The sequence below is a fragment of the Heterocephalus glaber genome, unplaced genomic scaffold, assembly GCF_053883595.1.
Source record: "Heterocephalus glaber isolate CG9 unplaced genomic scaffold, H.glaber_assembly_v1.0 deba00000546, whole genome shotgun sequence".
Lineage (NCBI taxonomy): Eukaryota > Metazoa > Chordata > Mammalia > Rodentia > Bathyergidae > Heterocephalus > Heterocephalus glaber.
In genome coordinates, this window is record NW_028258147.1 from 8973289 (window position 1) to 8996588 (window position 23300).

The 23300-nt window shown below is 35.9% G+C and overlaps 1 protein-coding gene and 1 long non-coding RNA gene across 27 annotated transcripts in view; one reads left to right on the top strand and one right to left on the bottom strand.

Annotated features, from left to right (window-relative positions):
- Positions 1 to 23300, top strand: part of Grm8 (glutamate metabotropic receptor 8) — an 867398-nt gene that overhangs the window by 314857 nt on the left and 529241 nt on the right. The gene's annotated exons all lie outside the window — the stretch shown is intronic.
- Positions 1 to 23300, bottom strand: part of LOC106010385 (uncharacterized) — a 72776-nt gene that overhangs the window by 45213 nt on the left and 4263 nt on the right. For 13 of the 20 annotated variants that reach the window (XR_015448700.1, XR_015448704.1, XR_015448707.1 and 10 more), the window contains 3 exons: positions 14136 to 14284; positions 8290 to 8370; positions 6168 to 6307 (listed from right to left, as the gene is read on the bottom strand). This is a non-coding gene — a long non-coding RNA (uncharacterized LOC106010385). The other 7 variants (XR_015448703.1, XR_015448715.1, XR_015448702.1 and 4 more) reach the window with 4 other exon arrangements.

Sequence of the window (23300 nt, forward strand, 5' to 3'; positions counted from 1 at the left end):
ATGTCACCAATGGCCCCAATAAAAGATATGCTATATTCCAGACATTCTCTTTAGGATGAATGAGTTCAGTAACAATGCGGTGTGAGGGAGTCTTGAGAATTGGGCCCCACTTTCTAAGTCCCCATTTTTCTGTTCTGGGGAGATCAGAAGAGGTAGGGTTGGACCTGAGGGTGACATTAAGGCAATACAATGCAATACAATAGAATGCAGTGCAATGTAATGCAATACAATGCAATACAATATGATGCAATGAAAACCTAGCAACTCCGGAATGTGTACCACCAGTTCCTTTCTCTCCTACCCCTGTCCCTGCTCCATGACACTTGTCTATCAGATTGGACCAGAGCTAAACTGGTTCCTCTTCCAAAGAAATCCTATATCTGATTGATTTATTTTTCTCTAACAATTTAAGAGGTACCTTGGGCAGAAAATTATTTTTATTGACTCAATTGCTTTGTTTTATTAAGGTGACCATTTAGTAAATCAAAAGTTTTCTGTCTGGGTCACAATGACCAGTACAACAAGGTCTCCAATTATTTTGGTATTAGAACAAAACTTGTTCACTCACTAACCTAAGTATGGAAATTATGACGCATATGTTGCTCTTTCTCGTGGAGAGCCAATTGTATAATTTTATCGGAAGATTTCTGGTACAGAAGCTGATGCCTGTTATTGTTTGCCTTTTGTTTTAAAGTGAAATAATTACAAACAATTTCAGAAATTTCAGTGTACTCTTACTTAGTGTGTAAATCCTTTCTTCTATTCTTATGGAAATACCTTTTGACTCTGACTTTGTTATTACAAAGTGTCATTTTCTCTGTTTATATCTAACTTGAGTCACATTTTTGAGTGCTTTATATGTGCCATATATTGTGCTAGAAATGGGTAATAGAAAGATGAAAAGATGTGCACTGGTCTTCATGTCACTCATAGTCTTGCAAGAATAAATTTAATGTTTTCTTCTTGTTTATATGCACAAATATAATGAAAAATTTGTCCACAGTGTACCAGAAGACACAAAAGTTAGAGTCATTGGAAGAGGAAGGGGTGGTCAGGGAAGGCTTCATGGAAGGGGAAACAATAAGAGAATAAAGATAAATCAGGAAGACAGGGGAAGCATATATTCTTATTGTGTAACTGTGGTCAATAATTGCCTAATATTTATTATGTATTGATAATATTTCTTATATATTGGGTCAAGTAAAATTAATTTGGATATATTAAATTTTAATTAATAATAATGAAAAATTTAACTTACTCTGTTTTCTTTTGCAAGTGTGACTACTATAAAATTTATTTTATTTTAATTAATTATTTTGGTACCAGGGATCAAACTCAGGACCTTGCGCTTTGTGAGGTGGGCGTGGTGCCACTGAACTAAATTCCTGGCCCAACTACTATAAAATTTAGAAGTCTTTAAAAAATTTAAAACCAGAGATATGATTTGCATTATATTTCTATTGAAGAACACTGATTTATACTATTTTCTAAATGGAAGGAACTAAAATGTTTAATTAACAAAAAAAATGCTTAATATATGCCTTTTGACAAGTTAATTGGAGTGTCCATGTTTTATACAATGTTTAGTACAAATGATTCTGCTTTCTAGCTATCTGTGCTTAAAATTCAAACTCAATATTTATTGATTGCCCAAGTTGTGGAAATTACTGTGAGAAGAAGAGAAATAATGCTTGTGATATAAACAGACATAAATCAGGGTTTGTATCATAAAAGACATATAAAAATGAAGAAGCAAATGTTATTGAAAATGAATATTCACTGGAAATGTAAAAAATAAGGAAGAACTTAGCATATAGAGTATTATTTTTGTTATTACAATTGCAGGATAGGGAGAGTAAACATATTCCTCCTAAACTAGTGTGTATTTTCTTTTAAAAAACCAAGCAAATAAAGGTGAGTTATTTGATTTGCATGTCAAAGAGACAAATAAATCCATTCACAGAAGCATTATGTAAACATATATATACACACATATGCAACGTATATGTATGTTCAAAGGGTTGGAAAGTGACATATAGGAGGATAAGGTAAGAACAAAGATATCTAAGGTGTTTAAAGTGGAGCGATAACTACATAGAAGGCTGAGATCATAATCATCTTAAATACTAGCATAAGATTTAGTTTGAGGGAAGAGTACACAAGAACTATCTGACCTATAGGACAATTTGCTGGGCAGAGCACATGTATGGCTGGCAGTGGTAAAACATTTACTGTGGGCTGAGTTGATCTAGTTATCACGGTGGGCAACATTTGCTCTAACCACAGGTATTCAAAGAAAATGATGTTAAATGCTTTGAGCAAGCTCTTATGAAGAGGATGGGTTAAAATTGGAAACTGCTAACTGTGACTTATTAAGAGACACAGTATCCATAAATCAATTAAGGTACATTATATTCTATCCCATTGCCAGTATTCATGTAAAACACAAGTTACTGAATATTCCACCTACAGTAGTACATATAAAAAAGTTTAGGCTACTTTAATTTAGTCTACAGTTTTTTTTTTGTCTTTTACTGAAGTAAAATAAATATTTCTTTTCTGATAAGGTTGAAAGAAAACACATTCAGCAATTCTTGGTGCTGTAATCTTACTTTGGCTTTGCTTCTCACACCTTGACCTTATGAAGTGGCATGGGGACATTGTGGCAAGCTCAGCTTTGGCATCTGCACAGACCTAGTTTGGATATTGTCTCTGTCACTCACTGTGTCTGACCTTGGCCAAGTCACTTAATCTGCCTAAGCCTCAATTTTCTTGGCCCTAATATCTACCTCAAAGGGTTGTTTAGGGGAAAAAATATGAAAGCTATTGCTTAGCACACAGTGCCCACAGACATTATTGTCATTATTGTTATTAAAAAGTTGAAAAACTTTCTGAACAGGAAAGTTAGTTTTTACACAATAAAAAATTATAACTAAAGTGAGTATTGTATATGTATGTGAATAATATTATTACTACTGTTAGCCTTTGGAGTTTGGAAGGAGAGATGTAGAGGAGAAAGTTTGGGGAAGAGAGGAGGTCACATGGTGTCAGCAATGAAAGCTGCCTCAACGTGAGCTGGTGTCCTAGGGGAGGTAAATCTGGTGGATGCAAAGAAATACTGAGAAGCAGAACAGATGAGTGAGGAGGTGAAACTGAGTTGGGTGTTCTTCCTCTTACTGCATGCCTGGCCAGCAGAGGTAAAAACAAAGTGAGGTGTGTGAAGAGGGGTGTGAAGAGGGAAGCATTTTTCTCTCTCCTCCCTCAAACTTTGTGCTGCAGACAAATGCTTTCTTCCAGGCTCCTGAGACTCTACTCAGAAGCTGCCTGTTAGGCAACATGTACAGAACATGTACAAAGCATCTGTTCCTAGGCTTTGCTAAATCTGAAAATGTCAGAGTCCTCCTGCAGTGCAGTAGTTGGAGGCTGGGGTAGAGAGGCACTAGCCTGCTACACCAGAATCTGTCACATAGTAGGAAAGTGTAGTGTTGACAAGCTCCAAACAAACGCACACATCCTACAGTGTACACATCCCGTAAGTATCTGAAGCATAAGAAATTCAAGTGTTATTCTGGACAAATGAGAATCTCATTATGTGCCCTTACACATGGTGATGACACAAGAGAAGAAGAGAGAATAGAAATCAATGATAAATTAAGCAAAGGGTATTAACTTTTAAAAGACAAGCATTTTAAATGCCTCTCAAAATTCTGCATTTGCTTGTTTTATAAAACTTTGATCAATGAAATGCAGTGAGGAGTTTCACACTTAGTGATTCGTTCTCCAAAGCCTTTTTAAAGGAACCAGAAAATCTTTCACTTTTACTCCCTAAGCTGAACTTTTTTCATATAGAAAAAGGATTTCTGTTAACTTCATTGAAGGCAAGACTTCGATAACTAAGATCAATAGGGTTTGAGAGCTATATACTGTGTCCTGTAGCTATGATAATATGGTCAGTACTATCTTTATGAAAATGAGAATTGTTTGATGTGTGGATATTTGCAGGTACAGAACAGGCTTCAGTTCTGGGCATCATATTTGTTTATGTCTGTCAGCCATAATGATGTGATCTCTTGGAGGTGGGAATATTCTTTGCCGAATTTCAAGTGTTGCTAAACCATTTAGCAAGGGGATTTGGGATTTCATTGAATTCATATAGAAAGTAGGAGTAGCAGGAAAAGAAAAAACTAAATGGCATATTTTCAACATAGGAATTGTCTGGATTTTATATTTTACCAATTTGGAAATGACACAGTCCAATATCATTTGCATATTGAATTAAATTCTTTTTTTAAATATGAATTTTCTAGATTCAAAATAATTTTTATGGATCTAGAGCAAAGCCAAATCTTGGTCCCAGTATAAGGCTGTAACATTATTTCCTTGGTCAGTCCAAAATAAATTAAGATGATTCTCCTTTTCCCTGATAGAATTTCCTTAAATTTATAACTTTATAAACTATAAATTAATTTTTCTTCAATTCTAAGGCAATATCCTAAAAAGAGTGTAGTCTTTGAGCTTATCAATTTTGCTTAATTTTTCACTCTTGTTTTAATAAAACATTGACTGTCTTTTGATAATTAAATGTATTTTTATGTTTCTTTATTTAAAAGATGCAACATCTGACTTTCTCTTCATAGAGAAAACTTTTTGTTTGCCTTTTTTACTTCTTGGCTCTTTGAAGAAGAATCTCTAAATGAAGTAGCATTGTATTAAAATTATCTTCATATATAAAGGCTTATGCTAATTGTGACAACACCTGACTATTTTGATGACAAAGATGATACATCTTTGTAGCAGATTTCTTTTTTTCTCTCTCTCTCACCACTAGTTGCCAGGATCTTGTCAGAGTAGAGAAATTGGAAGATTGATTGGTGTTCTTTTCATTTTCATTGATTTACCTGGATTCCTGACTCACTGATGAATGTGTACTATCAGGTACCATGGATTATATGTATGAGAAGAAAAGATAAAGAGCTTAATAATAAAAATAATGAAGACTACCATTTATTTATTACAATTTGCTAGGTATTGTGACAAACACTTCACACACATTTTCTCTTTTTATCTTTTTAACAACCTGATCTTATAAATCAGGAAGCTGAGTTTAGAGAGCATGATTAATTTCTTCAATGCCAACAATGAAACTTATTTTACTCTAGTTTGTCTAACTTCAGAATCCAGACCAGATTGTGTATGATCATATTGAATTCAAGAGGTTTAAGTTAGTCATATTTTTAGTCTTCATAGAGGATTCAAAAACCACAAGGAGCTTAGATCCCTTGCAGGAAAAAGACATGAACCCAAGTAATTGATTAATGATTTTAAACCAGTTTTATGAGTGAGCTTGAGTTTTCCTATGGAGTTAGCCTCTTTTGCTTGATATCTCCCTCCACATCTTTCAGTCCTGGAAAGTAGATGCTTTTTTAACAAAATTTATGTTCCATGCACATTGGTTCAAGCTAAATTTAATGGAGATAGAAGTTTCTATGACTCTCTCTCAATCCCATTACAATATCATTATCTTTCAAGTAATGAAAAACAACTTTTGCCTGTGTCATTGCTTTTATTTCACAAGTATGCCTTTGCTAAATTTTACCTCTAGAACACTCCTTTTCCCTTCTTCTCCAATCCGTTGGCTCAAGGTCGTTGTATCTCTGGTTTGGTTGATCTTATTTTTCTTTCTACCAGCATATGGCACCTCTCTCTGTAGACTGTCTTCACTGCCTCTTACCATTGTGGTGTTTTTCTCTCAATCAGAGATTATATCAAACCAGACCTTAAAACTGTGAATTTGGGTCTGGGGATTTAGCTCAGTGGTTCCACTGCCTCCCTCGCAAGCTCAAGGTCCTGAGTTCAATTCCCAGTACCAAAACAAACAAACAAACCCCAAAACTCTGTGAATTCACAAGACTTTATGAATTAGAGGTAACACCTTTCACTCTGCTTCAAGGGCTTTTCTCAAGGTTACTCTTACAAGCTCACTGGCCTCATCTCCTTTTATCTCCCAACTTTCCCCATCTGCTCATAATAAAATTCATTATGTTTCTGAAGCTTAACAAACCAATAAAGTAAATTCTAAGTGTATCCTCCATGCTGGTTACTCCCTCCCATTTTTGATGACATTGGACAACTTTACCAAATGTAATATAATTCTTTATGATACAAACTCGGTCAAATGTTGATTATCTCATATTTCAGCATACAGGTTGAGGATGAAGAGCAGGTAGAAAGAATCTTTCATACAATAGACATGCTTTTTCCCATGTTGGATTCTTCTTTAATGGAGGAGACCTCATGGTTCATGTTCCTGTTAAGTTAATCATCAAAGCATTAGAAAGTAATTTAAAAAGTATGTGTGACTTCTTTAATTATATTTACATTTCAAAGAGAATGCTGAAGAAGAACATATTGGAAATCAGCATTTATAGAACACTTACTAATTGCCAGATACTATTGTTATTGGAGTTATCTATATAAAGAAATATAAAATATATGTATTATGTTTAATCAAATGACATTATCTGACTTAGGAATTGGTATTTGTGTTTTACAGATACAAAATAATAGCAATGGGGTGGGATCTTCCTGACTCTACAGTACATAGTCTCTGTCATTGTTGCTTCTTCAGAGAACTTCAAAACCCAAAGGTGGCTAAATATGCATATTTATTTGGTTTTTTCTTAAAGTAGAACTTATGAACCCCAATTTAGCAATAGACTTAGATGTTATAAAATATATTCATATGTACTATTTTGTTTCCAAAGCTTCTAAGGGCCATTTATCTCAGTGTGGTTGATAATATATCCAAATTTACTAAACTTGGTTCTTTCTGATCAGTGTATCACCCAGATATTTGCAAAATCTTCCATTCAATTTCATTCAGCTCTCAACTTAACCACTAAATTCTTTTTTAAAAATTAACCAATAATGTGATGTGAAGTGCAGAATTTCTATAATCATAGGGAAAATCCCCCCTACAAACATCAGTGTGTATCCATGAAGTTGACAGAGTCATTGTACTTTTCCTCTTATTAAGGAAATTAGAAAGAAATGGAGAGCCCTATAGAGATCCACACAGTCTTTAGAGTCCTCACATTTAAACGGCAAAGTAAAGCAAGAAAAAATTCATTAAAATTTGGAATCTGGAGTTTATCTGATTGTGTAAGGATAAGACTACTGGGATCTGTTAACAGGAAGACAGACTTGAATTGAGAGGGATAATTAATCTCTTGAGATTCAATAAAGAAAGAACGCATTTGAGCTTATGGAACACCCTGAAATACCTATGAATACTAGTTTTTTAAAAATGAATCATTTACTTGGATGCTGGCTCTGGGAAAAGAGGGTCTTTGGAAAGTGATTGTAATTGAGGACTTGGAGCCATTTATTTATTTATCTATCTATCTATCTATCTATCTATCTATCTATTTATTACCTTTCTAGTCAGTTGAAAGAATGAGTTGATAGTGTTTGAAACAATTTGCGTTAAGAACTTTCCTGCAGTTCTGGATTTTGCATCCAACCAAGAGGAAAATGTTATTTTACAGCCTTTGTGTTGGTGTTGATGGGTTCTGAGGAGACTTCATGAAGAAGGAAGGTGGCAGAGGTAGATAGGGCGCTTCTGAGAGAAAAGCTTAAATGTTGACTGTTATCCAAGGAAAGGTAATCTTAGGAAGGTAGTGTTAACCAGCCTCTCCAGAGAAATGTTGTATTGGTGGTCACTGTCAATTCTTGTTTTGAAAAAATAAGGGCTAGTAATAAGTATGTTTTTAATTTATGTATATACCCTTTCCTCATTTTTGTGTGGCTTATCTTGGTTGTTTCACTGCAATTCTTATGCCTTTTATTCTCAATTGAAATGAAAAATGAAATGTATAAATCATTGCAAGAAAATTCTGTAAGCTTTCCTTATTCTGAAGCCTGACAGTAATTATTATTAAGGGATTATAGGAAAATCTTACAGTGTAATTTAGGGACTCTCAATTTATTCACAGATATTCTACTTCTACTTTGCTTAGCAAAGACATTTTCCATCTTTGTGATAAAATCTAAACTTTGCTTATTAACTTGTTTGGTCTTCAACAAATATTAATTCAATGCAAGCAGCAATAATAAAGTATAATAACAAGAGCAAACATTTATTTAATTCATCGTATATGCCAAGTACTGTGCTAAGTACTGTATAGATTATTTGATTTACTCTTTACACCAGCCTTATGAGGAAGTTATTATTATCACTATCCTACTTTACAAGTGGAGACATGGAGTTAGGGACATTTGGAAACTTACTTGAGCAGGATAGATAGGAAATAATGCATCTATATACAAATCCAAGTCTGGAAGTTAAATTATAGCATTGTTTATCCATTCCTGAGAAGGGAGAAAGGAGTTGTCAGATAAAGTATAGAACACTTAGTTGAATTTGCATTTCAGATAAACATCTAATAATTTTTAGTGTAAGTGTGTCCTAAATATCACATGGAGCATGGACATTCTATATTGATATTTGCTAGATCTGGCAACCCTAGGAACATTTGATTATTTGCAGAATCAACTTTGAGTCAGCAAGTTCTTTGGAGGCCATCTAGTCCCACCATCTTAGGATGGAGGAGAAGAGAGGCTCCAGTCTTACATTTTTTGTTTGCATGAATGGCAGTAAGGAGGTGTACAGGACATTGCTGTGATGCTGTCTTAACTTCTCAGCAATTTTTCACTTCACTATTGAGTTAAGTTTCTTTGTTTTTTTGAAAAGCATTCATTTTCTGCTTGTTTTCAAAATTTTTGTTCAGGAAGCAAATAATAAATACTGATGTAAAGGAATGTAGAGTTAGGGAAGGAGGAACAAGTAAATACAGTTACTGGCTGCTCCTGTGTACCAACAATACCCAATATTCCTTCGTATGGCATCTCATTTCATAGAGTAAGAGACATTAGTATAATGGCTTATATTTAACATCTGCTTGTCCTAGTCAAGTTTGCTTTAGACCTTAGCTGGTGGGTCCAATTTGAATGACTAGCAGTGTTATCAGAGAATGAATAAGTAAGAAAGCATTGTATAAAGTATCATCCTTTTAGCAGATAGTAAATTAAAATGTTGTATAATCCACTGGAGTTCAATAGCAGGTCATTTTCTTCAAAGAACAGAGAGGTATTAATTAGTCTGTTGCTTGGAGGCTTCATTATATATGCTTCATTCCCTTTGCTGTTGTAACAAACAGTTCTTGGGTGCTTGGGCACTGACTGATTAACTTGCAGTGCTTCCTTCAGATAACTCTCCTCTGACAGACACTGGTAAATAGGAGAAGATGGGGTAGAGGAATAAAAAAACCAAAAAATATTATGATTCTCTGCATAATGTAAGAAAGCAAATAAATGTAACAACTTGGCACACAGCAAAATGCACCTCCTGGGTGTCTGTCTCTGTGATGGGGTTCCTTGGGCCACAGGCAAATGCACTAGAAGCTTTCTGCTATTGGAACTGTAAACATCTAAGAGATTGCAGAAGCTTCTTGGAAAGACCTTGTTTTTGAAAAGAGAAAGATGGCTCTCCATCAAAAATGGAAAGTTGAGATTATTCATAGTTGAGGAATAAAAATCCATTAATGTGTTGAGTATAATAAGGTACACAGTTGTTGATTGAATTTTTTTCTTTTCTTCTTTTTTTTTTTTTGGTACCAGGGATCGAACCCAGGTCCTTGCACTTGCGCAGCAAGCGGCAAAACCACTGAGCTAAATCCCCGGCTGTTGATTGAATTCTTAAATTATCCCTGTCAAAAAGTGGCAGTTTTTAGCCAAATAGAATTTCTCTGAGATTACTTTCACATCAAAATTTTTCCCTCCAAACCCGGTCTTTCTTCCCAAAACATATATATTGCAGTCATTATCAATTTGGTTTGAATAAAGAGTATACCTTTTAGCTTTTGACTGCAAACTATATGTAAATTTACAAAAAACTTACAAAAAGTGGTATTGAGAGTTTTCACATATTCCAACCCTAGGCTCAGTGTTAACAATCTTATTAACCAGAGTGCAATGATCAGAATCAAGAAAAGTTGTTACAATCCAATAACTAAACAAATTAAAGATCTTATTCAAATTTCATCAGATTTTTCCTCAGTGCTTTGTTGTTTGGCCAGGGTTCCACATTGCATTTTGTTGTTATTTCTCCTCAGTCTCCTGAAATCCATAATAGTTTCCCATCTTTCCTTGACCTTCAGAGTTTGACATTTTTGAAGGGTATAGATCAGTTATTTTGCCAAATATCCCTTAATTTGTGTTTGTCTGGTGTTTACTCATAATTGGGTTGAGGCTATGCATTTTTGTGGCAAAAATTCCACAGAAATGCTGTTCCTCCTCAGTGCCCCATGCAATAGGGATCATGAAGTCAATATGTTTCATTACTGGTACTGCTGATTGTGCTTTCTTGGTTAAGGTGATTTCTGTTACATCTCTTGTCTTTACGGTTGCTACCTTTTTCCTTACTAGTGACAAGTAGTAAGGGGAAAATGCTTCAAGACTATGCAAATCCTATTTGTGTTTGAAGTTTCACCCCCTGATTTTTGCATGGATCTTGATTTTAATAATGATTACCATAGTTTTGGCTTAATGGTGATTTTCCATTTTCCTCTTTTAGCATTTATGAACTGGAATTCTACAGGAATTCTGCTGTTTATCTGTGGATATTTATTTGATTCAATGGGTCATAATCCAAAGTTATCTTTATTTAATTTGCTGCTCAACTCGTTTCAGCCTTTGCCAACAGGATCTTCTTCAGATTTTTGCTTGTGCTTTTACGTTAAACCCTTATCTATTTTTTGCACATTTTCTTACTTTTTTTGCTTCACTCTGTCCCAGGCTCATTTGTATTTTCCTCACTTTACTCATGAAATCAACCACTTGTCCCAGCTTTCATTTATTGGGGAGTGGTATTTAGCAATCTAGATCTTAATGCCAGGAGTTCTCATTACTAACCACAGGAGTATCATTGCTCTAAAATCTCTCAGCAGGCAGAGGCAAGAAATATATACATTTATATCAATCTGTGCATATATTTGTGCATCTACATTTCTGTATCTATGTGTATATATATTTGAAGTATTATAATTATACTGTAATCTCAGGGTTCATTTTGAGTTTCTTCATTTCTTTTTTTTCCTTTTATTATTACATGTTTGCCATACATAATGATTCATTTATTGTGGGGAGTTGGTACAAGTACATAATTAATTCTTTCTTCTCCTCTACCCCACCTCACCCCACTCCTCTCATTTCTTGGTCTTCTTCCCATTGGCAAAATATCTATTTCCAATTGTTTTCCATTATTTTTTTACTCATATTCCCTCCCTTTCCTTCCCATTCCTCCATCTCTTGTTCCTTTTCCTAACTGGAAAAGATTTGCCTACTTCTTCTTATTGTTTATTTTCCTCTTTATTTATGTTTTGGGTTTCTCATATAAGAAAACCCATATGATATTTAAGTCTGTGTCTGATTTATTTCTTTTAACTTTATAGTCTCAAGGTGCAACCATTTTCTTACAAATGATTCAAGTGTACCCTTCTTTATTGTAGAATAGTACTCCAATGTGTATAAATACCACATTTTCTTTATCCATTGATCTGTTGATGGACATACAAAGTTCTTCCAAGATTTAGCTACTATGAACTGTGCTGCTATAAACATGGTTATATATGTATCACTGTAATATAATGCTTTTTAAAAAATCTCTTTTGGGAAGATACCTACAAGGGGATTAGCTAGATGAGATGGAATTTCTACTTTTATGTTTTTGATAGATCTCCATAATGATTTTCGTAGTGGTTGTATTAGTTTACATTCCAACCAACAGTGTATGTTTTCTTGTAATCAATTCTTCCTTACACAAAGAGTAGCATACTTAGATGTTCTTCTTCACTTTGCTTTTTTCCCTTAACAGTGAATCCCGGAAATCATTCCATATCAGTTCATAGAGATCTTCCTTAGTATTTTTTGCAGTGGTGTTATACCCTATTGTATGTATATGTGGCAGTATTTTCTTCATGTACCACTTTTCTTAGGAGAAAGTCATGTCAGTTAGCAGACTAAGAAAATTTCATATAATCACAAGAGAGAGTGGAAAGCTTAAGAAAAAACGTAAAACTGGGCAAAGACGACACATGTGGCTGCTACATTTAGTATTAATCTAGGTGGAACAAACCTAAAGTAAGTCATAATAATTTATTATCCTAATGTTCTTGGAGCTAAGTTTTTGTCAGTTTCTGTGAATTTTTTTTGAAACACCTTAAGATAGCGATTAAAAGTAGTTTCAGCCATTAGATGGTTTAAATCATGAAAAAGAATTAGACTTTTACAACCTGCTGGTGGTGTACATTTGGGCATGTTACTTCATATCCCCACATCTCCTTTTCTCTAATCTATAAAATAGCGCTAGAAGGAATAACTTCCTCACAGGTTTAAAAAGAAGGCACAGGAAAGACTGAGACAGTGCTTTAGTGGAAACATGGGGTAAGCTAAAATTTGGGTAAGAAAATCAAATCGTTATTGTGTTGCCAATTGCTCTTACATACTAAATTCTGCAATAAACTGAAGTTTTTTATAAAACTTTGTTTTTATATATGGTTTTTTAATATGGTTTTGTTTACATATATAACTGACAATACTTGATATTTTAAAAAATTAATAGCTGTTTTTATACTAAAGCAATTGTGAGAGACATAGATAAAAAGAAAATGACTATTAATTTTACTAAGTAAAACAAGCCATTATTTAATTTATTTATTTTTTGGTACCGGGGATCGAACTCAGGTCCTTGCGCTTGCGCAGCAGGCGGCGAAAGCACTGAGCTAAATCCCTGGCCCTAACAAGCCATTATATTAGTGTAAATGCTTCTAGATAATTTTCTATACTTATGTAAAAAGTGTATATATTTCAACAAGAGAGGTATAATATAACCAAAATGTTACGATATTCCATATACATGCCTTATCCATTTCCAATTTTATTGTGAGTGTTTTTCCACAATAAAGCCTGACCAGATCATTTGATTATTTCAGACTAAGGTTCGATCAATCAAATGTGAAACAAACTTGAATATGCAGGTGACAAACTAAACAAAAAGCTTAACAAACATGGGTGCTTGAATGATCTGGGGCCTCAATTTGACTCACTGTCTATTTTTATAAGTGCAGTATTTTCTAAGCTCTTACCTAGAAAAGGTATAGTGAAATCCAAGGAATCAATCTTTTGCTTTTCTTTGAACTTTTGTTTGTGATGTTCATTTTAATGGTATTGAAAAGTAAGGGAATTACTTCAACTTCAAACATACATTTTTTTTTTTTTTATCAAAAATGCTTGATAGAAGCCTCCAAGCTTCCTCCTGGGCTGTAATTCTAAAGGAAGCATTTTCGTCATGACGATGGTTTTCAGAAATAGTAAAGTTTTGTAGTTTTAAAGAAGGTTTAATTAGGTAAAAGCTCCCCAAGTTCTCTTCTCCAACCGTCCTTCTCCCTGACTTTTATTTCTCCAGCTCTATTCTGCAAAGAATATTACTGGACTTATAATATTGCCGGATTTTTAGATGAGGTATATCAAAATTTCCAGTAATGTGGAAGATTTGAGCTTTCTTCTCATTTATTTTTCACTCATAAGTGTAATAATTGGAGAAAAATTCAGCAACATTTCCTTGCAAAGAAGTATTCTGAATTCCAATTTTTAGCTCACAAAAGCACCATGAGATAAGAGAAACAGAGGTAAGCATGCTGTCTTTTTGATATGAAATGTAAACATATAACATATACTTTGATTCTAATACTTTCTGTACTTTTTAAGACTGTTCTATTAGTTTTTCTGTTGTTGGACACAGAATCCAACATTCACAACTCAAAGGAGGAAAGATTTAATTTAGCTCATGGTTTGAGGGATTTCAGTCCATAGACAACTGGCTCCCAGGCAGGAACATCATAGTGGAAGAGTGTTGGGAAAGGAAAGGTGTTTGGTTCATGATAGAAGGGAGCAGAGCAAGGCAACAGCACCAGAAAGGAACAGGTGAGAAACCCTATATAGTACCCAAGGCTGCATGTCCATGACTGACCCAGACACACCCAGGGACACAGTCCACTAATCTACTAGGCATTTCTTACCTTTTTTTTTTTTTTTGGTGCCCAGTGTCAAACTCGAGTCCCTGCTATTGTGAGGCAGGTGGCAGAACCACTGAGCTAAATCCCCAGCTCAGGCATTTCTTAATTCAGTGAAGTTTACGTAGCAAAACTACTGGTCACAAAGGCCTTCTCTGAGGTTGAAGGAAGAAAAAAAAATTTTTTTTTTTAATTTTGTAGCTATCCAAGAGTGGATTTGATCTTTTATTGATCTTAGCCTAAATCTACTTCCCTGCTGAGGATTAGGGAACAGGCCTTTTAAATGCACTATTTTGGTCTCTGAGGTTTCTGCAGGGGGAAAAGCAGGGTTGAGATGTTGGGGAGAGGCTTCCAGGATAATCTCTTAGGTTCTAGACTTCTTTAGGAATAAGCTAGGTTCTTGATTGCGAGATGCTATATGTTAAAAACATAATTATGGGTTATTGAGTGCCTGCTACATGCCAAGATCTGTTCTGAGTACCTCACATCATTTCATTTAATATATTCATGATATGATGGAGGTATTATTGTTATCTCCCCTTTAGAGATGTAGGTCATGAGGTTGGAAAACAAAAGAGTCTTCCTCACACAATTACTCCATTCATAAGGCCCCTGCTAAAATTTAATCCAGGCCTGTTAGACTCTTTTCTACCTCTGTTCTGGTTGTGGCTGAGTCTTGTGAGCCTCTGGGATTCCCTGGCTGAGCTTCTCTGAGGAGTAGCATAGCCTCGGGGCACTGAGCCAGCTGTGAGCAGCAATGGTCTCCAGTTCTAGGCCTTGTCCTTCTGGGATTCCTGAGCATTTCCAATTACTTCCATAGTGCTGGATCATGGGGAATGATTGGAAGGAACTTTGAGGCTGGAGGGAATGAAACCCAGCTGGGATTAGTGGAAGGAGCCAACATGGATAGCTTCCACTGCTTCCCTTCCATTCCTAATCAGTTTTTTTCCTCTAAAAATCATTTGCTGAGTTTTCTCGTCTCCTCTTCTTTAGGAGTATTACCTTTGTTGAAAGTCAAGATGCCCATGCTCCTTGTTTAAGGTTTTTTTTTTTCATGACGAATTCCTCATCTTCTTAGGCAAAAATGTAGACTTTTCTCCTTGACATTATCTACTCTTGTCTGTTTCTTCTTTTTTCTCAACTTGCATCCTAGGTTCAAGTTTATCCTGCTGCTGAAAGTCTCCCAGACATGTGTGCATGTGTTTGTTTAAATGCTTTCATGCTGTCTTCTTTGCCACTTCCTCCCATGCCTTTTATACTTTACATATTTCTTATTTTTCAGAGTGTAGCTCACTTGACTTCTCTTTTGTGAAGCTTTCCCTGACTCTTTGAGCAGAGTGAAGTGTTCCTTTCTCTGGGCTTCTGCAGCATCCTATGACTCTTTGCCTGTGTGTGTGTGGCAAGCTCTAACACCTGTACCTTCATCCATCACTTCCTCCAGACTATGAGCTCTGTGAGTGCCATGAGCCTGTCTTAGAACCTTTGCATCCCTAGTGCCTAGAATAGTGCATCTTAAGTGTTCAGCAAATCTGACTGGAATGCATTAGTGGGTGCACCAGGAATCCACAAACATAAAGTTAGTATTTATCTTGCCTAAAATATGCCATATGATATTTGGTGAATTACAGGACCTCTCAAGATGTGGATTTCATCATTGGTGAGATGATGATCTTGATCATATCTAAGGTCTCTTCCTTGGAGGACATTTAGACAGTTTAGCAATGATGTATTTCAGGTGTTTCTGATGGTGACTGCTTTTCAATTTGCTTTTGGCTAAAATTTTTATTTCAGCGCAAGTTTTTCAAATGAGTGATTTGGTCTGAGGGAAAGGACACCAGACTCTATGGAGACTGAAGAGGAATGAAAAGGTTGCTTTTATAATAGGAAAGCCTCAGGGCTTGTTTCATTGTCACAAGATTTGAAATGTTCAAATTGGGAAGATCCTAAGAGATAAGTCATCAAGAACCTCTTATTTCAAGGAAAAAGAAGACCTGGTGAGTTTAACTAACTCACCGAAAGTCACAGCACTAGTTTGCAGCAAAATTCAGCCTCTGGATTTCTAGATTTTTACCCTTCTGCCACACCTGGCACCTGATCTCTATAACTAAGTCAAGATGTGTAATAATATAGTCTGCTAAGATATACGAGGGCCAAAGTATTAATATTACTCTTCAAGTTTCTGTCTTATAGTAGACTCACTTTGGAGTAGATTTAATGGTATGTTAGACTTCTTTGATTTGTCTCTATTTTTTCCAGTACTGGGGTTTGAACCCATGGCCTTTGCCTTGATGTATGTCCCCAGCCTTATATAATTTTTAGATTTTGAGACATAGTCTTGCTAAGTCATTAAGTTGCCCAGGCTAGGCTTGAACTTGTCCTCCCTCCTCAGCCTCCCAAAGAGAGTGTGAGGATTGTAGATGTATTCTACCATTCCCAGCTCCAAAGTAAAGAATCTTCTCTTTTTCAGTGCTGAGGTGAAGTCCAGAGCCTCACATATGCTGGGCAAGTGCTCTACCATGAGCTGCATCTCTAGCCATGATTTGTCTTTACATTGGCTTGGACTCTACTGACAAACGAAGCACAAGCTTATGGATAAGTTATCATTTTTTAGCTTTATCTTCCACCAGCAATTAGAGAATTGTCACAAAAGATAAATGAAGGGTAAATTAGACCTCACAAGGGGTCCTTGATGTGATAGATCATCTTGGTCATGCTGACGCTGAGGCTTGCAGTTGTTACATGTTGTGTCTTACTATAAGTTAGCAGGTCACCTTTGCTAGAATAGATGGATCTTTTGTCCCCTCTTAAAAATTTTATATATGGTGAGTTCATATATCAGTCGACTACTGAGGGAAAATGAAACTATCTTCAATTCCGTGGCTTAGCAAATAAGCATTTAGTACTGCTCATGAATATATGATCTGCTAGATGTTTCTTCTATTTGCACTTTCTGTGGCTCGGGTAGACAGATCTGCTGATCTTGGCTGGGTGCCTCTGTATGTTTCTGTGTTAATTCTTGTTAAGTTGGTGTAGAATAGCTTTGGTGGCAATAACTGGCCTCTCTTCCACATGGCTTATCTTCTTCAGCAGGCTAGAACAGACTTTTTCCAAGAGTGTTGAAGTTCAGCTGTGGAAGGGAGGGATCAAGGAGAAATCTGCCAGCCTAGAACCTAACCTTATCCTTGGCACATCAGCATTGCATTTGTGTTCTGTAGGCCAAATCAAGGCACAGGGACAGACTACAAAGTTACACAACAATGGATGTGGGATATAAAGGGATGATAATTTGGGCCCCAAAGCAAACAGTTCACTATGGCCTATGAATATATGTTCATAAATAATGTGAGCAACACAGAATTAGGCAGAATAAGAGGGGAAAACGCCCCTTTGACCTTCCTTCACTGCACATTCTTCTCAAAAATCACAATGTTCTGCATTTTTCCAGGTCTTTAGGTATATATTTATATATAGGAATAAAATATATATTTGTCCTTGATAATATGTAGAGCTGTGGATAGACTATATTTAAAAATACTTCAAAAATATAGAAAACAAAGGAAAACTAAAAATTTGGATGTCTGTGATCCTGATTATTAGGAACACATCTAACATAATCTTCAGAAATTTTCCTTTTCTGAAGAAAGGGAATACTACCAATGGAATATCCTATCATTTATTTATTAATCACTACTTGCTTTTGAGCATTTAGATTTCTGTAATTTATCACTATAAACATTTTTGCACAAAATATCTCTGACATTTTTCCCTGTACAGATATCAGAGTTTCTCTAGATAATTACCTACAAATGTAATTTCTGGGATTTAGGGACCATGAATCTTCACTTTTACTAGATATTGACGACTTGCCCCTCAAAAGATTGGTCTTGACTTCCTCTCTCACTAGTAAGGTATAAAAACTTCCCTATATCTTAACTCACAATTGGTATCAAAGTTTTTAATGTGTTTCAACCTGATGGATGTGGAATGACATCAGATTATTAGTTATTTTACATTTCTTTGATTATTATTTAAGTCAAGCATCTTCTCATATATTTCTTGGACTTTAGAATTGAAGTATCAATACATACTCTTTGTTTATTTTTTTTTTCCTGTGAAATCATTTGACATTTTCTTATTGATTTTTATAAGTTCTTAATATATTTTTGACACATCTTATATATATTCATTTATTATCTTTCAGTCTATGGCTTGTCTTTTAGCTTAGTTTATGTTATCTTTTGTGTATCAAAGTGATAATAAAAGCTTTGGCTAATTTTCCATTGTTCCTTTTCTGGAACAGTTTAAATTTAAGATGGATTCTAGAAAGTCTCACTTCTAACCATCTTTTTACTACAGTTTTAGTACCTTCAATTCTTTGTTGGGGGGAGTGGGGGAGTAAAAACTAAGCTTTGCTTCAGCTGCCTGGGCTGGAATGGATTTTTCCAGTTTTCTCTTCAAGGACTGTATAGCCCCTATAAAACAAGTATACACCTCTAGTTTTCCACTGGGCCAAAGCCCAAGACCAAGGCTCCAGGACCAGTCCTGAGGGCCCATACTCTTGAATAGTACAACTTTTATGGTGCTACTCACAGCCTCAGCTCACATCCCTGACTTTTTCTTCTCTATTTATTTATGACTCCCCAGAATCTCTTATCTTTCTTTTAAGTTCAGTTACATTAAAATATTTATTTTTGCTATATCTGATAGAATATTTGGTTGTTGGTGGTCAGAAGAATGCCCACGTCAGCTTGTCTCTCATGTTGCTGGGAGTCCTGTGAAGATGCTTAATATCTACATTCATGATTCTGACAGGTACTTTTAGGGTCCCTTGAGTACAATACTGACCTAAGGACCTGAGCTTTGTTTGAATGCTAATAGATTTAGCCATAGAAAGGGGTCAGCAGAGCTATCCAGAAAGATAGAGTAAGTATTATTTATATACTTATATCTTTTCAGCTCAGGCAGTTTATGTTTAAAATTTCATCAAACTCATGGGTGAAATGAGTCCTTCAGAAAGAAAAATATTTGGGCTATGCTTTCCTTAGAGAAATGAAAATTGATTTTGGCCAATATTTGAAAAATGTCTAAGTCAGTCCATAAGAAAATTTAAGTTTGTCTGTTTACTCTTTATTGAGCTCATGGTCAATCCACACTCGTTTTCAGCACTTGTTCTGTGAACTTGACAGTGTAGGCCCAGTTTCACCCTACCTCACCAACTTGTCCATACACAGCCTCAAGGTAAGGGAGTGAAAAAACTGGATCAGGCTTCTTACTGAATTATCCCAACAGCTAGGCCACCCTCTTAAAGTCAAATGGCATCTGGAGCAATGATTTAATGTATTTGACACGGAAAAGACTACCCACAAGGCCTCAAAGAACTACCAACTTGTTTATAAAATGATGTGTGAACCCTTACCAACTTTGATCTTATCCCTATAACTGGGATCTGAGACACTTATACTTTTTACTTCCTTGCCTCCTCTAAGGACTCTCTATACCTGTCCTTTTGGCATCATCTGTGGCTCCTTCTCTCTGCTAATGCTCACAAGGACAGGCTCCTGCCCTGTGCCACACAATCCCTGGATGCCTGGTCTGGAATGTGGAGAGGAAGAAAGCCTGATTCACAAGTTTAAATGTCCAGTGATTATGACCAATCTGATCTCTGGATTCCTGAAAACTGTGACTCTGACCAAGTACCTGTCAGTTTCTTCAAAACTTTCCAGATTGTCTAGACTCATGAGGTCCTGCACCTAATACATGCCAATTTGAGAAGCTCTAGAATCTCTTAAAGTGTTATTGAAAGACTTAGCAACTTTGGCATCACTTGGGAGCTTATTGGTAATGCAGAATCTCAGGTCCTATCCAGGATCTGCTGAATCAAAATCTGCATTTTAATAAGGCCCCTAAGTGATTCATATGCACTGCTCTACTTGAGGCTGAATTTCAACTCACTCTTAAGTATCAGTGTTAGACTCCTTTTTTCAAAGTACACATCCCACAACTTGATGAGGATAGTGCCCCTCACCTGCTCAAGGAGAGCACATGCTCTCTTTGATAACCATGCTCTTGAGTCAGTGTTACACATGAAGTGTAGGTCTCAGTTGTGTGTGTCAGAAAGAGAAACAAAGTGAGAAACAATGAATCCTGTCTTTACTGTGTATGCTTCTGACCTGGACTGCTGTCTAATTCCTTTGAGCAAAACATCTCCTTTCCTCTCCCCATTTCTGGTTGTACCAGAACATTCACATACTCTTGTTTTGCATCTCCCCTCTGTAGGCGGGGTGAGACACCCCACAGACTCAGGCATTTGGCTTATTGTCATGGAACAAACATCATCCACCCATGACAGATTCAGGACCTTGGCCTTATTAGCACTGACCTCCAAACTGATCTTGTTATTGCGATGTTCCTTGTTAGGTAATGAGTGCTTAAGCACCCACTGCTTCCAATTACAATGAATTATTGGCAATATGGTCTCAGCCCTCAAGCAACTTTCACAGTCTGAAATGGGGAAATGATGTAAGGAAAGAAGAACAAAAGAGATGCAGGATGGAAAACATACAGGATATATGGCTACAAGGTGGTTATCTTGGACCATTTGGTGATCACTTCCTTATCTGGAAGTTTTGGCATTTTGCAACTTTTTTTTTTTTTCTTGCACTTGCAAGGCAGGCAGCGGAACCACTGAGCTAAATCCCCAGCCCTGGCATTTTAAAAATAGACTCATTCTCCATTCAGTAATGACAGACTTACGTGCTATCATTTCATTGGTAGTGTAGATGTTGGGGACTTGTTTGCTCATATAATGAAACCATCCAGAAAGTAGCTTTTCAGCTTGAAAATTTTAAAAGGACCAGAGAAATCACTTACTTAAATTCATTGCCCATGAAACAGTTCATGTGATTAACAGGATTGACTGAGTTTTCTTAAATTTTTACTCCAACTTAGATGAGAAGTATTGCAGAAAGATGCACAAAAGTGCATTTTAATATCACTTTTTAAAAGTTTTATTTATTTTTGTGGGGCTGATGATTGAAGCCAGGGTATTGTGCATGATAGTTAGGTATTCTACTACTGAGATATAAAATGAAAAAAAAAATCATTTTTTTAAAGTGAAAGTTTTTGTTTACCCTATATAATTAGAAGAAAGTATTTGTGCCCTATTTGATGTAAGTATGGAGGGACTTGACACCAGATTTTATTTTTTAGATAAACTTGATTTTTGTTTTAAATATTGATTTTTTATAAACCTATCAAACTTTTGAGTTTATAGTATCTGTAACCACTGTTTAATTTGAATGTGATCTTGTTTGACATTTTTCTGGAAGTAAAAATGAATTATAAAAAATTATATGAATTTGTCCAACAAATGAAACAGATTCAAATAAATAAAATTTATTATATTTCTAGGAAGGACTTTAATTTGCTTGCTTTGTACCATGATTCTATTTCAGAAAGTGAAGAATTATAATTTGTTCTTACTGAGGTTGACAAGATTCACTGGATATATTGTGTGTCCTTGGGCCAATCTTTCCCAAACACATAATTGAAGGCAGTTCAGGGTAACTAGAAGCCTCCATGGATAAAGGGAGTGTGGAGGGTACTTTCCAGAAGTTCATGGATGAGTAGGGGGCACAAAACATTATGGGAACCATTGTAATATGTGGTTAGAAATAATTGCCATGGGAGATTTAAAGAGAAGTGCCATGGCTGTTCAGAGAAAGGCAGTGGAACAAAAAACAAATGAACTCAGTTTGAAAGGGTAGGTAAGCTTTGAATATGGGTCATAGTGTTGTATAAAACCCTGCAATGGAGATGATGAACTAAAATGAGTAAAATTTTTCATTTTATCATTACTTCTTTATCTCAGGGAGATGCAAACAAATAGCCTGAAAACCAGCCAAGCAAGCAAATAATGATATACAAAGTCCACTTTTCAATAACATAGTCTGTGAAGATTAACAGTGGGCTCTGGCTGTGGTTGGGCTGTTTGTCAGGACAGCCAGCCAAGCAGCAAACAATTCAATTGGACAAAGTCAAAAACATCTTCAAAGAAGAGGAAAGGAAAAAAAAAGATCCTTAATGATAATAGCAACCAGCCAAAACTGTACAAGGAAATATGGCATAGCTAGGAGTCCTAGAATAAGACTGTGTGTACATGAAGCCACCCAGTAGAGCACTTCAATTCTTTAATTTTGTTTCTGATTTATAGAGGATCAAAGGCACTTGTCTGCATGGTGACAACACAGAGAATGGTTCTGGTCTTAGTTCCACCACTGCTGAGTGAGCTGAAACAGGACTATGTACTCCCCCTGGAGCCTCAGGGATGAAGGGTGGCAATATTGACTTGTTCACGAAGTGCCCACAGTTGCCATCAGATGCAGCCAAGATGGCTCCAGGGCTGTGGCATGAGAGAATGAAAGCAGATGAACTGTGAACCACCCAGCAGGGATCTCCACAGCTCAGAAAAATCGGCTTAGAAAACCGGGACAGACTGGGGTAGTGGCTATAATCAGAAACCTGCAAGAAGAAACACTATAAACATGTTAGCCTAGGCAAAATTGATTGTTTTAAAAATAAAGATGAAACAAAGGATTAAAAGAAGCAATGCTTAATGTCTTCTGCCTTGATAGTAATGGAATGAGAAATTAGAATTGCAGGTAGGGGAGGAAAGGTTCTATTTTAATCCAGAAAAGGAAAGCTTCATTTTCCCTTCAGCTTCAAGCATGATTTTTAGTTTCAGGTTTATCTCCATGATACAAGTGAAAGAGAAAAGCCTTTGATTCACCTCAGATGTTGGGTTAGCCAATGACACCAATTGTCCAAATCAGCTCCCTGAAGGCTAAGAGGACATTTTCTTTGCAAACTTAATGCTACTTTTGTGAAATCATTAGGTCTTTAGAGATGCTGGGCAACACTGCCGTAATAATTGCTTAACCAAGCCTGGGGCAGTCAGCTTAGTTGGATAGAATTTGGCACTAATAGGAAACCACATTGTGGACACAATCTCATGGAAGCATATAGCTTCAAAGAGGGAGGGAAAATCCATGTTTTGCAAATGCATCCCATCTCAATGGCTCAAAAATAATAGTTTGGCATTAATGGAGAAAAACTGCTTGGGTGGTCAGTAGGGCCCATCAGCATAATGAAAACATTAGCCCACAGCATGTA